This window comes from Neolamprologus multifasciatus, chromosome 12 (assembly GCF_963576455.1).
Source record: "Neolamprologus multifasciatus chromosome 12, fNeoMul1.2, whole genome shotgun sequence".
NCBI lineage: Eukaryota > Metazoa > Chordata > Actinopteri > Cichliformes > Cichlidae > Neolamprologus > Neolamprologus multifasciatus.
The window spans coordinates 16,030,441-16,043,767 of NC_140450.1; positions in this window are offsets into that span (position 1 = coordinate 16,030,441).

The window sequence follows — 13,327 nt, forward strand, 5'->3', positions numbered from 1 at the left end:
CAAACACACATCAAAACTGGTTTTAGAATCAACCCAACCAAACCTTAACCCTACTGAAAATCTGTGGACTATTCTTAAAAGCTGGGTCTGTGCCAGGAAACCAACCAATTTTGTTGATGGCTACCAAAACCATCTGGTGGACGTCCAACTGCATACTGGGATGTTTGACAAAATATAACCACCTACTTTTGCATCCAGCTCTCTTTGAAAAAATCTTTTTAAAATTCTGATGCACGTTGTACAATTAAGAACAGTTCAAAGAAATCATTAAAATCCACAAATCACCATGACATTAACGACTCGTGATGAGTGTATGTAAACTTCTGACCACATCTGTACGTAACAGCGTCCTTCTCTCCTGTTGTTTCAGTTGACTGCCTTCGTCTTGCTAACAAGTTGCTGAATTTCACTAAAGTCTAACCTGTTCCTGTGTTACCACTCATTTTGACTAGAAGAAACACCTGACCTCCATCTATGAAGTCTTTTCCTGCTTTCTGTGCATTGCTTTGAGGGTAAATCTCATGGCTAAGAGTAGCATTAAATGGGTAGATGAAGAATGGAGCTGTTGGGTGGCCCACTTAACAATCTGTCCGCAGGAAAAAAAAAAGTTGTTTTTTTTAAACATTTTTTGTCTGTATTGTACTGATGTGGACATATAGATAACAGCTGAACAAAGCAGCTGTTCAAATCATCTGTGTGTTAAATAACTAAGTCCAATCCCCTGCTTAATACTAACACCAACAACAAACAGACTAGCTCGCTGTTTCCCCCGATGTAAACTGTAAATCTGATTAATTACTTTGAATATATAATTCTCCATCCGTTCCTGGCACTTGCATAAACACAAGCACTCTGTCGTACAGTACAAGGTGATTATGTGGCAATTACAGCACTCACAGTGACAAAATGAGAGCTGATCCTTGGAGGAAAAAAATGGAGAAAATGTCACTCCAAGTTTTCAGTCCATCCGGAGATGTCTGAGCTCCGAATCACAGTGTTCTCTTTTGATCATCACCGCTGCTGCCTCTCTCCGATACACAGACGGATTATTCCTCCTAAATCTCCCAAATCCCTAATCCTATTTATCTCAACGCCACACAAAAAAGGTGCTCTCTTCCTGCTGCTCAGCTTATGTGTACAGTACGGGTGTGAGTATGTAGAAACGAATCTCTACATTCATGAGGACCGGTTCGGGCTATAAGATATTTCAGGCTGTGCTCTTTCTGTTGAAGGATTTAAACACAAGTAGAGATTAGATTTGGGTTCCTACAGCGTTCATACAGACAAATACAAAAACCCCATACGATGAAGTGCGTATGTATGGTACAAGATATTTCTTCCTTCAGCATGTCTGAGACAGAAAGAAATGATCTACTGATGAATGAAAAAGTTCCGTTAACGCGACTGACGCATGCACGTGCAGGGTTCAACCTTATCACAAACTATCATGCATGGATTCAGCATAATTCAGACTTTATTGTGTTTTAAGGCCGACAATCAGCGTCTTCCATCTCTCGGGGAAGTGACACAAGTTGCACTCAGATATTACAGCTTTAAATGTTTAAGCAAACATGTTTGTCCGGATGACACAGAGACACAAGGACAGCTTTGTTTTCTGTTGTAGTTTTGTTTCTAGCCACCTTTTTAGTAATATTTAATGTTCACTCTTTTTTTTTTATCTTTTCTGGTTTCTACACCTGAATCTTTAACTGATAAATGTGACACCATATCTGTACCTACTGGTTGTTAACGCCACGGGCCATTTGATGTTACGAGGTGGTGCACAGTGGGTTATTGTCTTTATCGCAGGTTTTTGGAGTGCCTAAAAACAGTTGGCTGTGGACAAAATCTCAGTTAAGATCAGAGAAACTCAACGTTAAACAGGAAAGTTTTGGACTGGAAGATCAGAACGACCAAAAAAGCTCTTAAAATACTTCATACAGTCAGTTCCATCATTGTGATTAATATTTATATTATTCAGGCATGCATAGTCAATGCGAAAAAGAAAGTTCTCACTGGACACTACCACGCAGTTCCTGTGAACAACTAAGTACACCCCAATAATCATTTCTGTATGACTTTATCAGTCTCTTGTTATTGTGAAAGAATTTCAGCTCACTCTTCTTTACAGCGCTGATTCAGTTCATTGAGGTTTGTGGGCATTTGTTTGTGTACAGCGCTCTTAAAGTTCCCACCACAGCATTTAAATCGGGTTGAGGTCTCGTCTCTGCAACACCTTGATTCTTTTCTTTTTCAGTCTTTCTGTTCCTGTTTTGCTTGTCGTTCTCCTCTTGCATGGCCCAGCTTTGGGAAGCTTTAGGTGTCAGGCAGATGGAGCCGCCTATACAAAAGTTACACATATACTTATACTGGAATACAGTTGAATGTCATCTGAATGACTGCGTGGCGTCTAGGTGCTGTGGCTACAAAGCAAGTTTAAATCATCACTCCTTCACCAGTGTGCTTGACAGCTGGTGGGAGCTGTTTGTGCTGATATGCTGTGTTTGGTTTCCTCCAAATGTGATGCTGTGCTTTATAGCAAAACATCCTCACTAGAGAGAAGATGTTTTCTCCTGGCAACCCAGGCCAGGCTTGTCCAGTCTTTATCTAACTGTGCTGTCATGAAAAATTTAACATGCTAACTGAGGCCTGTAGTGTCTGAGATGTAGCCTTTATGCTTTTTGCAGTTTCTCTGACATGTCCACTCCCGGGAAGATTGGCAAATGCCTGAAGGATTTCTACTTGTGAATATTTTTTTTGACTGTAGAACTTCAAAGTGTTTGGACATGATCTTGTAACCCTTCCTAAATTGGAAGACAGCAATAACGATCCTTGCTGATGTCTTTCCTCTTTGGCAATTGTATACACTGACACCTTACTGCGCCAGACCAGCAACCTGCCCAAACCTCTGCTTTCAGAGAGGTGAAACTTTGTCTACCTGCTGCATAGTTTTTCAAGTTATTTTGTTTTTTCTGCTCTTTAAACCAAGCGCCATCCGATTCTGTGTTATTCTGCTAAACCTGGCCAACACACACACACACGCACGCACACACACACACACACACACACACACACACACACACGAACAATCTAGTGAATAAGTATCACTGCAGGCTGGGGAAAACATTGATTTTTAAGTGGAATTAACCCTTCAAGTTGAAAAATGACACCTCGATGTGAAATATGATAATAGCACGAGCTATAATGTTGTCACACAAGCACTCCAACACTATTAATGGTCACTCCGGGATCACTTGTGTGCTTTATGTTACTCTATTCTAATGCTGTTTACATTTTCCTCACAGAGTTTGAGGACATCTCTCATACAGTAGAGAGTCTGAAGAAAGACAAGCTACAAAACACCTATATTAAATTAAATTCACACAAATCTGAGTAGGGGATAATGAGAGAACGGGTGCTGCCAGCATGAATAAAACCGGGGCCTCTAAAACTATTACATCCTGTTATGCTGTGACTTCAAGCCTCCTCCTTCTACTTTTCTGTCTCCTCCTTTCTCTACTCCTGCCCTCACTCTCATTTTTATTTCCCACCTCCCTCTGTTCTGTCTTCTTTCAAAGCTAAGATGCCTTTGCCTTTTGTGGTTCCTCCCCTCTTTTAGTTCTGCCTGGTCCTGCTTGGTGCGCCTTCCTTCATCTTTCTCTTCTTGTTTTCCACACGTCTCCCTCTCCTTTGGAAACATACGATGGTTTCTCCTCCTCGCTCTCCCCCGAGCTTATTAGATTTTTCCCTTTTATTTCTCTATTTTCCTACTATTATTATTATCATACCCCCCCCCCCCCCCCTCGTGTGTGTGTGTGTTTCTGTGCGTGCGTGCGTGCGTGCGTTAATAAGCTTAGAGTTGCCTCCCTCCCAAGGTGAGGTACCACGCTGGGGTGATCAGCACTGCTGGAGTTGCAGGTATCAACGACAAACACCTGCCTGTTTGAGGACTACTACACACACACACACACACACACACACACACACACACACACACACACACACACACACACACACACACACACACACACACACACACACACATGCACATATTTTCATTCCATTTTACTCACATTAACACAGACACGTGAGAATAAAATCATTTCCTTCTTCCTCCTCTGCTACACTCGTACACATAAATGCAGAATACATCTTTCCTTTTCCTTTTCATGTTCACACACACATCAAACACGGTATGTTTTTCTCAACCACACACACACACACACACACACACACACACACACACACACACACACACACACACACACACACACACAGCTGACTGCTGCGCAGGGCCGATAGCACAACTCTGTCCTGTCAACACACAGGATAATCAGCTGCTGGGGATTGTGGGTAAGCTGTAATAATCCCTCGCATGGAATATGGAAAGCATCAGAGAGTTATTCAATAGGACAGAGATAAAGGTGTGTACTTGCATCTGTGTGTGTATGTGTGTGTGAATGTGAGTGAGGCTTTTCCATCTTTAATATGCATCCTCACCTGAAGCTGACTGTCAGTCAGAGTTATTGAAAAAATTAAAAAAAAAGAAGCACACCACAGCGGTCTGCACCAGCAGCTAAACATCAGCCTGGGCCCCAGAGGAGGAACTGCAGCTGCTGAAATGTCATCTACAATAAAGTCTTAATTAGGAGCTTAATTGTTAGGTAGACAAACTCCAAAGAACATTACAGTGTACTTACCTGGCTCATGTCTACCTCAGTGATTCAGTTAAATTAGGATGTATTTAAGTCAATCTGCTCATTAATGCAGATACTTTTTGCCCTCTTTTTGTCTGTAAAGAGCTCATAGAGGATGCTTTCCTTACAGTGAAATGGTATTAAACATTATGTCATTACTTACAAATCCTTCCCAAAGGATTGCAAGCAGAAAGAGTTTCTCAGAGGCTGATTATCCTGTGTAGAGCTGTCCTGTGAAACTGTTCTCTCTGAAAAGTCATTTTGTCTTTTCCTAACAATGGGAGCTAAAGTACATTCAGAACTAGATTTACTTCTGTACTGGTTCATGCAAACTAATATAAATGCATCTTCTTCTTCTTTTAGAGGTTGCGACAGCAGATCTTCTGCCTCCATCTCACCTGATTCCAAACACATCCATGTCCTCCTTCACTACATTTATGAACCTCCTCTGTGATCTTCCTCTTTTTCCTCCTGCATGGCAACTCCATATTCAGTATCCTTTGCCGTATATATCCACTACCCCTCGTCTGCACATGTCTGCACCATCTCATCCTTGTCTTTCTAGTTTTATCTCCAAACAGCTCTAATCTTTTCCATTCTGGTCACTCCTGAAGAAAATCTGAGCATCTTCAATTCTGCGTCTTGCCTTTTTGTTAGTGTCACCATCTCCTAATTATACCTCGCAGCAGGTCTCACTACTATCTTATAAACCTTCCCTTTCACTCCATCTGTCAAAAAACAGAGTCAGGGGTGACTCTCATCTCCACCCACGCCACCCTGCCTACACTCTCTTTATCACCTCTCATATGCACTGTCCGTTGCTTTGGATTTAAACTTATCCACCTTCACAACCTCTGCTCGTTCCATTTTCACTATTACACCGGTCTCCCTTTCATTCCCACATATGTAGTCTATCTTTTTTCTACTGACTTTCATTCCTCTTCTCTCCTGATCATACCTCCACCTTTCCAGCCCGATCTCTACTCCTGCCACACACATTTCATTTATTGAGTTTGTGGGTGGCAATTTTGAAGGGGTGTGTAATTGTAGTTATTCATTATATGTGAATGTGTTTTTCATATTTGAGTCAGTTGAGGTTTTAGGATTAAATAAGCCACATAGTTTTCCTAACCTTGGACATTTGCATAATCAGAGAGATGTCTTGACTTGGATTAGTCTTGTAAAATAAATCGTTTATGAAAATGTGGTAATGATTAGAGTGCCGTGTAAGTGAATAGTGCTAAGGTATCTAAGAAACCTCAGCCACTGGTACAGATGATAGTATTCACAAGGATTCGGGTAAGGATGTCACTCTTTGCACATTTACTATTTTCTCACTCATTGTTGGTTTAAACACTGAATTCACTTATAGGATACAGTTGTCTGCATCACAATAATCACTCTATCTGCGATCCTGGTAAAGTGGGAAGTAACACAATACTGTACTTCAACTTTTAGGCAGCGTTTGTTTAACTTGTTGCCCATTATCCAGGAGCATCAGGGAAGTGTCTGACTTATCCCAGATACGCAGAGATCTTTCCTCAGCAACAACAACAACAAGGAGTCCTGCAACAGATGGAGCCCTGATCTCTGCATCACTGAGTAAATGTGGGATTAGACGAGGCAGAAGTCACTAAGACAGCCTAAATCCACAGAAGAACTACAGTAAGCTCATCCAGATGTCTTGCCTGGCCTACCTGGGTGGTAATGGGAGGTGACTTTATTTACCTCACTTGGCCTTTGCACAATAATGCACTGTACAAACCCATTGAAAATACAGCACCACATAAAAAGTCGTATTCAGTAAAGTTTACTAGGGAAAAAACTGCACTTGCATTTATTTTCTTCTTCTTTCAGTCTTATTTTAGGGTCATTTCTATATGTGCAAGACTTCTTCTGATGTACTGGCTCTTTGATCCTAGTACACTGACCTTATCTGCTGTTTATTTTGTGTGCGTGTGTGTGTTTAACTTGCAGCATATACCAGCACAAGCTTCTTCAATATTTCTAATTTATGAGTCTAACTGAGCTTGTTTTCCTATGAGTGGAACAACTTTCGACTTTCAGCCCCTGACTCACCCAGTTTTGGGGAATTGATCAGAAAATTGGTGAGCTGCTTTCAAACACATGGCTCCGGGGTTGTTTTTCCCAGCAGGCTGAAAGCTCATCATGTATTGACCACCCAGTCAATAGCTATAAACTGGAGTCTGCCGATCAGAGACATCGATTACCTTTAGCATGACTCATTTCAGCTATTGCTAACCACAAACAACTAAACATATGTGCATAAACTCCCTCGTAGTTCATATCTCCATTTTCTTTATTTCATTTTTAATTCAAAATGTTATGTTTTCAGTCAGCAATAGAGTGGAGGGGAAAAAGGGAATTTCTCATCAATCATCAGGATACAAAGGAAATTAAAATTCTTTTATCGCTCTCTGGGTCACACTAATCCTCTATCTTCATTCGTTTTAGCCTGCCACTGCTCACACACTCAGGGGGCAACTCAGAAAATTTTCTTTAATTATGCTTGAGGAAACTCTGAATACAGATGCTAAATGGAATGGGTCTTCCCCAGAGTCTGGATTTTTAAGGGTTTTAATCAGTTAAACATGTGTGTGGCTACGTGGCTAATCTGCTGGTTAATCTCACTAACACTTTTTATGGGATTGCTTGCTGCGGCGAGGATTACCGCACCAGAGATCACAACCTGATTTCCATAATCCTCCTCTTCTGATAGAACTCTGTTTGTCGCCCCCATCCCATCCTTTTTGTCAGACTGTGAAACAGCATCCATTTGTTTCACTGATTCTAAAGGTGTTATTCTTCGCACTCTGACAAACTCGGTGTTTCATGCTCACAGTCAAATCCAGAACAAAAGGGTGTTGTAATGTTCTCCATTCCCGCTAGACTTCACTTTATCAAAATTCTAATCATAATGGAGATTAAACACTGGATTCTGATTGCTTTATGTTTTTTTCCCTTTAATCTTTCGACATTGTTAATTCTACAGGTCACCTCTGATGCTGCTGTATCATGTTAAATGAAGCACGCTTGGATCCTTCTCACTGTGGTTATTTGGCTATTATTGTAGTTTATGTACTGTGCAGAATCAAACATGGAACACCAAACACTCAAATGTCCAATCTGTCAGCTATTTAAGAAAAAAATTTACCCACACAATTGTAATTTTAAATGTTGTGACGTAAGCTTTCCACCACAGTGTAAAGTACATGCTGCCATGAAATCTGAGGTCCCAAAAGAAGACCTAAAATTTGAGCACCAATTCAAAGGTTTTAATCAACACAGAAAAAGACAGACCAGCTAAGGGGAGGTGTACATTTATCTTCCATTTGGATAAGTTGGAAATTCTATCCAAGTAATTGCCAGATATCCCTTTAACGATAAGGGTAGTTGAATTACGATCAATTTCACAACATAACACACTGAAAAATTAAGCCAACAGGAAGTTCCAAGAAACTGCAGTTTTTCAAGTGGCCACTAGAGGCACTATCAAATAACGTGTGCAGCGGTCCCTCGTTTATCACCGGAGTTACGTTATAAAAATAAGCCGCTATTAGTAGCCAACGTTATTTTTATTTTTTTATTTTTTTATTTTTTTTTCAATTATTATAGATGTTTTAAGGCTCTAAAACCCCTCACTCCACACTTTACACACTTTTCTCAGACAGGCATGAACATTTTCACACTTTTCTCTCGTTTAAACACTCTCAAAGTTCAAACCTTCGTAGAAAAATAAGTTCAGTATTATAGAATGAAACCAGGTGCCTTTGGCGGTGCAAAATGTTTCGTCGACATTGGGGAGAAAACTTACAAACATACAGTTCGGCACTTCAGAGTCACAGTGCTAGCGATCGAAGATTTAAGTAAATTTGACATGCTGGAGGCTTTACTGTACAGGAGGCACAGCACGAGATTGATTGACGATGGTCTACAGCCAATCAGGATGCAGAACACAATGCGCTGTAAAAACAAACAAACAAAAAAACATGCAAAATTACACAAAAAAAAATCGGCGAAACAGCGAGGCCGTGAAAGGTGAACTGCAATATAGCGAGGGACCACTGTATTAAAGATGAGAGAAGGGTGAAGCAAAGATGGAAGTGTCTAAAACCAGAATTTAACATTAATAACCAGCAGAGGGCAACTGGTTTCAGAAAATCCTCGAGGTTGAAAATAGTCTTCAGTTCCTTTGCTCTGTGACACCAGTAAAACCATTGTGGGCTCAGTTGCTAGTTTTAGGCCTAATTGAATACAAAATTAAGTTAAACTGGTAAAATGTGGTTAGAATAGGATTATCCAGGGCATACAAATGCACTGTCCCAGGTTTTACCAGATCAGATCCACCCCTCCTCGTCACACCTGGTTTGAAAATACCATAATGGCTAATGCAGCAAAGGTCAGCTCGAGCTCTCATAATTAGACTTCACTAGCCAACAAGTCACGTAATGGTGGCTACATCCATATTAGTTTGTTAAAATGGCCAAAAATTACAGAGAAGCAGAACGTATAATGTTCATCAAAACTGATTAGTTAAAGGTACATATGTCCGCTACTTGACGGACGGGTGGATTGTGACATACGTGACAGTAGCCCTGAGCTACCTGCTTGCCTTCATCTCCTCTCAGCTGAGTCACAGAAGAGAGTCTCTCACCTGTATTCTTGTCTCTTTCCTAATATGTGACCTGCCCTCCTTGAGCTTGTTTCTTCCTGTTAAAAGGGACTTTTTTGTTCCCACTGTCGCCGAGTGCTTACACACAGGGGTTTGCCGGATTGTTGGGGTTTTCTCTGTATTCATTTAAGATCTTAACCGTAAAGCATTTTGAGGTGACCTTTATTGTGATTTTGCACTATATACATAAAACTGATTTGAAATGAATATGGCTGAAACTGGATGTTTGTACTACTGAACAGGAGCATTTCTGAGGCATGTATGTCTCTGTGTCTACATGTGTGTCAGTGCAACATATTTGCTTTTCTTTATCTCTTGCTGTCTCCCTCGACTAGCCTCCATTTTCTGCTCCGAGGGGCCAGAGAATCCCCTCACGTAGAGAGGAGCTATGATAAAGTAAGCAGAAGAGGAGTGGGGGAGAAAGGGGGGAAGGAGGAGGAGTGAGTGTAAAGAAGGAGAAAAGAGGTAGGATGCTGAAGACAGAGGAACACTGAGAGTTGATTATGATTTGGGTTGGGGGAGCTGAAAGGCTGTCGGAGGGAGGGGGAAAACAGGAGGAAAGAGGAGGAGCTGAGAGGAAGGGGGTACAGGCATTTAGTAATGATGCCTGTGGAAATGGGGGTTTAACTGTATTACACACTGGCTGCTTCATCTCCATCACTTTGTGGCTGAGTGCGTAAGTTCATGTGTTTACTTGAAGACCTGGTGTGGGTGTGTGTGTTGGTGCGTGCACGCGTGTGTAGATGTATGCGTATTAGTAACACACCCACAGGACCTTTACTCTGTCAGTGCTCAGTGATAATCAGCCTCTATCTCTCTGCTGATCCATCTCCACCTCTATCTCTCCCCTGCTGCTATCACTCACTGTACCCTCCACACACCCACCCCTCCTTTCTTCATCCATTTTTCACTCTCCTTCACCCCCACAATCCCACTTTGCACAAACACACACACACGCAGATGTAGTGCAGATCGTTGTGTGTGTTTGCGTGCTTGAATCGATTCAGCCTCTGCCCTTTCGAAGCTACAAGCTCCATTGGCCTCTTACTCTCCACCGAGCAGCATCTGTTTCACACTCCACTACTGCTGTATGCCATATCACTCCATCGCTCTCTCTCTGGCTTCATCTCTCTCTCGGCCATCATTTCCATTTAAGTGCATCCCTGATTCTTTTGCAAATCTGATTTCTTTCAAGTCCTTTCCCTCGCCCCGCTTTTGCTCTCTCACCAACCCCCTCTGTGGTTTGTATTGATTAACGCTCAGTCGGACTGGGTGAAAAATCTTGCAAGTTTACAATATATTGATAAGACTGCTAGTCTTGATGGCTTCCTGGTGGGATTTCGAATGCAAAAGCTGCTCACTGGCTTGTCTGATTCAATCTTATTGGCCAGATTGGAAAGATTTCTGTTAAACTATGATACATATTAACTAAGTGCCATGACTGTGAAACGTCGGGGGAAACACAGTGCGATTTAATATTCACTCTGTGCAACATGACAAATTAGTTAACTAACAGGTGACTTTATTGTTCATGTTGTGGGAAATACACAAAAAATATATATATAAAAAGAAACTGGATCCCTTTTGTACAGTATGTGTATTTTATCTATTATAAACGACCCAGAAAAAGTCTACATCAAGCTATTTCTTCCTCTAAGCTTTTAATGTTACGGGCCTTTTTTTTTCAGTGCCTTTGGGGGTTAACAGGGGTCTTTTTCTTCTAAAGGTTTTGTTAACTGATTTCCAAAGAAAGGAACATTATCACCAGTGTAAAGCTTATATAAACCAATTTAAAGGCCTAGGTGGATTGGGAACAAGGTATTGTGTGATTTCAATTTGAATTCACGACCACACGCGGCGACATTTAGTTGATTTAATGGGGATGGAATCTTTAAATGTTGTTTTCTGTCGGTAAGATTTTAATATATGGCATCAACTTCCCATTAATGCTCACTTTATATGTTTTTATGTGACTATGCCGAAGGGTATATGTCACTAAACATCTGGGAGAATGTTTTGTTATGAAAACTGCCTGGGGGTAAGATTTATGTGTTTACAAGAGCTCATTTTATGTTGTTTATCTGTTTGGTAGAACTTCCTAAAGAAAAGGCTTGATGAGAGGAAAAGCAAATTTGAGCAAAAAAGCAAACAAAAAAGCAAACATCTAATGCTTAAATATTTATGAAAGCATTTGGATGCTTCATCTTTGTTACATCAGTGATCCGTCGAGTGTTAATACATATAGGCTGTTTTTTTCTGACGCTGAGTGTTGTAGGATAGCAATTTATTACTCATCCTTCTCGCTCCATACCCGGCCCTGCCGATCATTCTGTATAAAATCAACCAAATCAAACAATCTGGATGTCTGAGTATGAGCCAAGTGGATAAGGACGCTGCACTTAACACAAGTGCTACAGCAGCTCCATGCTCCTCTCTAGTCTTTAGTGAAGTGAGTTTAGGGGCACGCCATCGTATGCTAAAAGAAAATTGCCACAAGCCGAACAAAGATGGCATCCATCAATCCTGTGACCCTTCTGGAAGATTTAAAGATTTCCTCAGGAAGTAAAGTTGTATGATGAGTGTGATACCAGTGCTGCTTTTCCATCTCACAGCCATTAGCTACAGTCGTGAATGTTAAATATATATATATATACTATATCAAAAACAGTCTATATTAGAAAACTGTTTGACACAGAAGGAGTCATGGCTAGAAGATGAGCTTGAATCAAAATGCCGAAACCTGTCATACACTTCCTGAGAACGTGTAACCACACATTGGCTCGATGCAAGCAGAAGCTACTGTGATTAGTCTTCCTCCTGTGTATTTATGGCTACTTTTTTTTTTTTCTTTTTTTTACCAGTTTTTTAATTTATCAGTGAAAGAATAGTAATCTTTGCATATCATAAGGAAATTATGAGTAACTTATGAGCAAATTACTGGTGGGAAATTCCTGAAACTACCAGAGTGGATGTGAATTTACAGAGAAATGCAAAAATGTTGTCCTGTTACGTAGGTTATATCACCTCTGTCAGCTGTGGCTACAATGTAGCTTGCCATTGCCAGTGTGTGAATGTGTGTGTGAATGGGTGAATGACTGAATGTAGTGTAAAGCGCTTTGGGGTCCTTAGGGACTGAGTATAGCTTTTCTTCAAATTCTTAATTCTCACTCGCTTTTGCGCATGCGCAGTACGTAAGTATGTAAGTGTTTTCAGCCGTTTCAATGTGGACGCACAACCCTGTGAAAACGACTGAAAACGCTAGTGTGGACGCGGAGCGTTTTCAGTGTTTTCAAATCTATCTGGGCTAGTGTGGACGTAGCCTTAGTTTCTTCCTTCTGACTAAATACTACAGACAAAAGCAGTGGAGTTAATAGGAGGGCACATTTATACAATATTGAGGCTACAAGTTGAAATTGTTGGGGTTCTCTTTAAGATCAACAGACTGGCCCACCTTTAATCCACAAAACTCCAATTTAAACATCCATCTCTGTGAGTTTGTTTGTAGAAATATTCATGTGTAGTCAGTTTTCACTGATTAGGGAAACATCCAGCAGTGTGCAAACCATTTAAATGACATCAGAACCAGAACCAGGTGACGGCTGCAGTTTTGTTGTTCTGAAAGGCCTTTTTTTTGTGTTTATGTGTGTGTGTTATCACGGTGCTGTCAGGTAGCACTGACTCTGAATAAAGGCAGTTAGTGTGCATCTCTAATTTCCCTGGGAGAGACAGCAAGACGGCTGTGATTCAGAGCTCGAAGAGGAGATAATTACTGTTTCCTCATCACCTCTCTTCCTCTCTCCTCTCCACCCCTCCATCTCCCTCCTTTTTTTTTTTTGCTGCTCTTCTTATCCAGCTGAGTGATTACCCCTCATTAAAAATCAGAATAAAACATTGTTAGCGCAGATCGTTAGGGCGCTCACTCCCGCCTTGCTCTCAC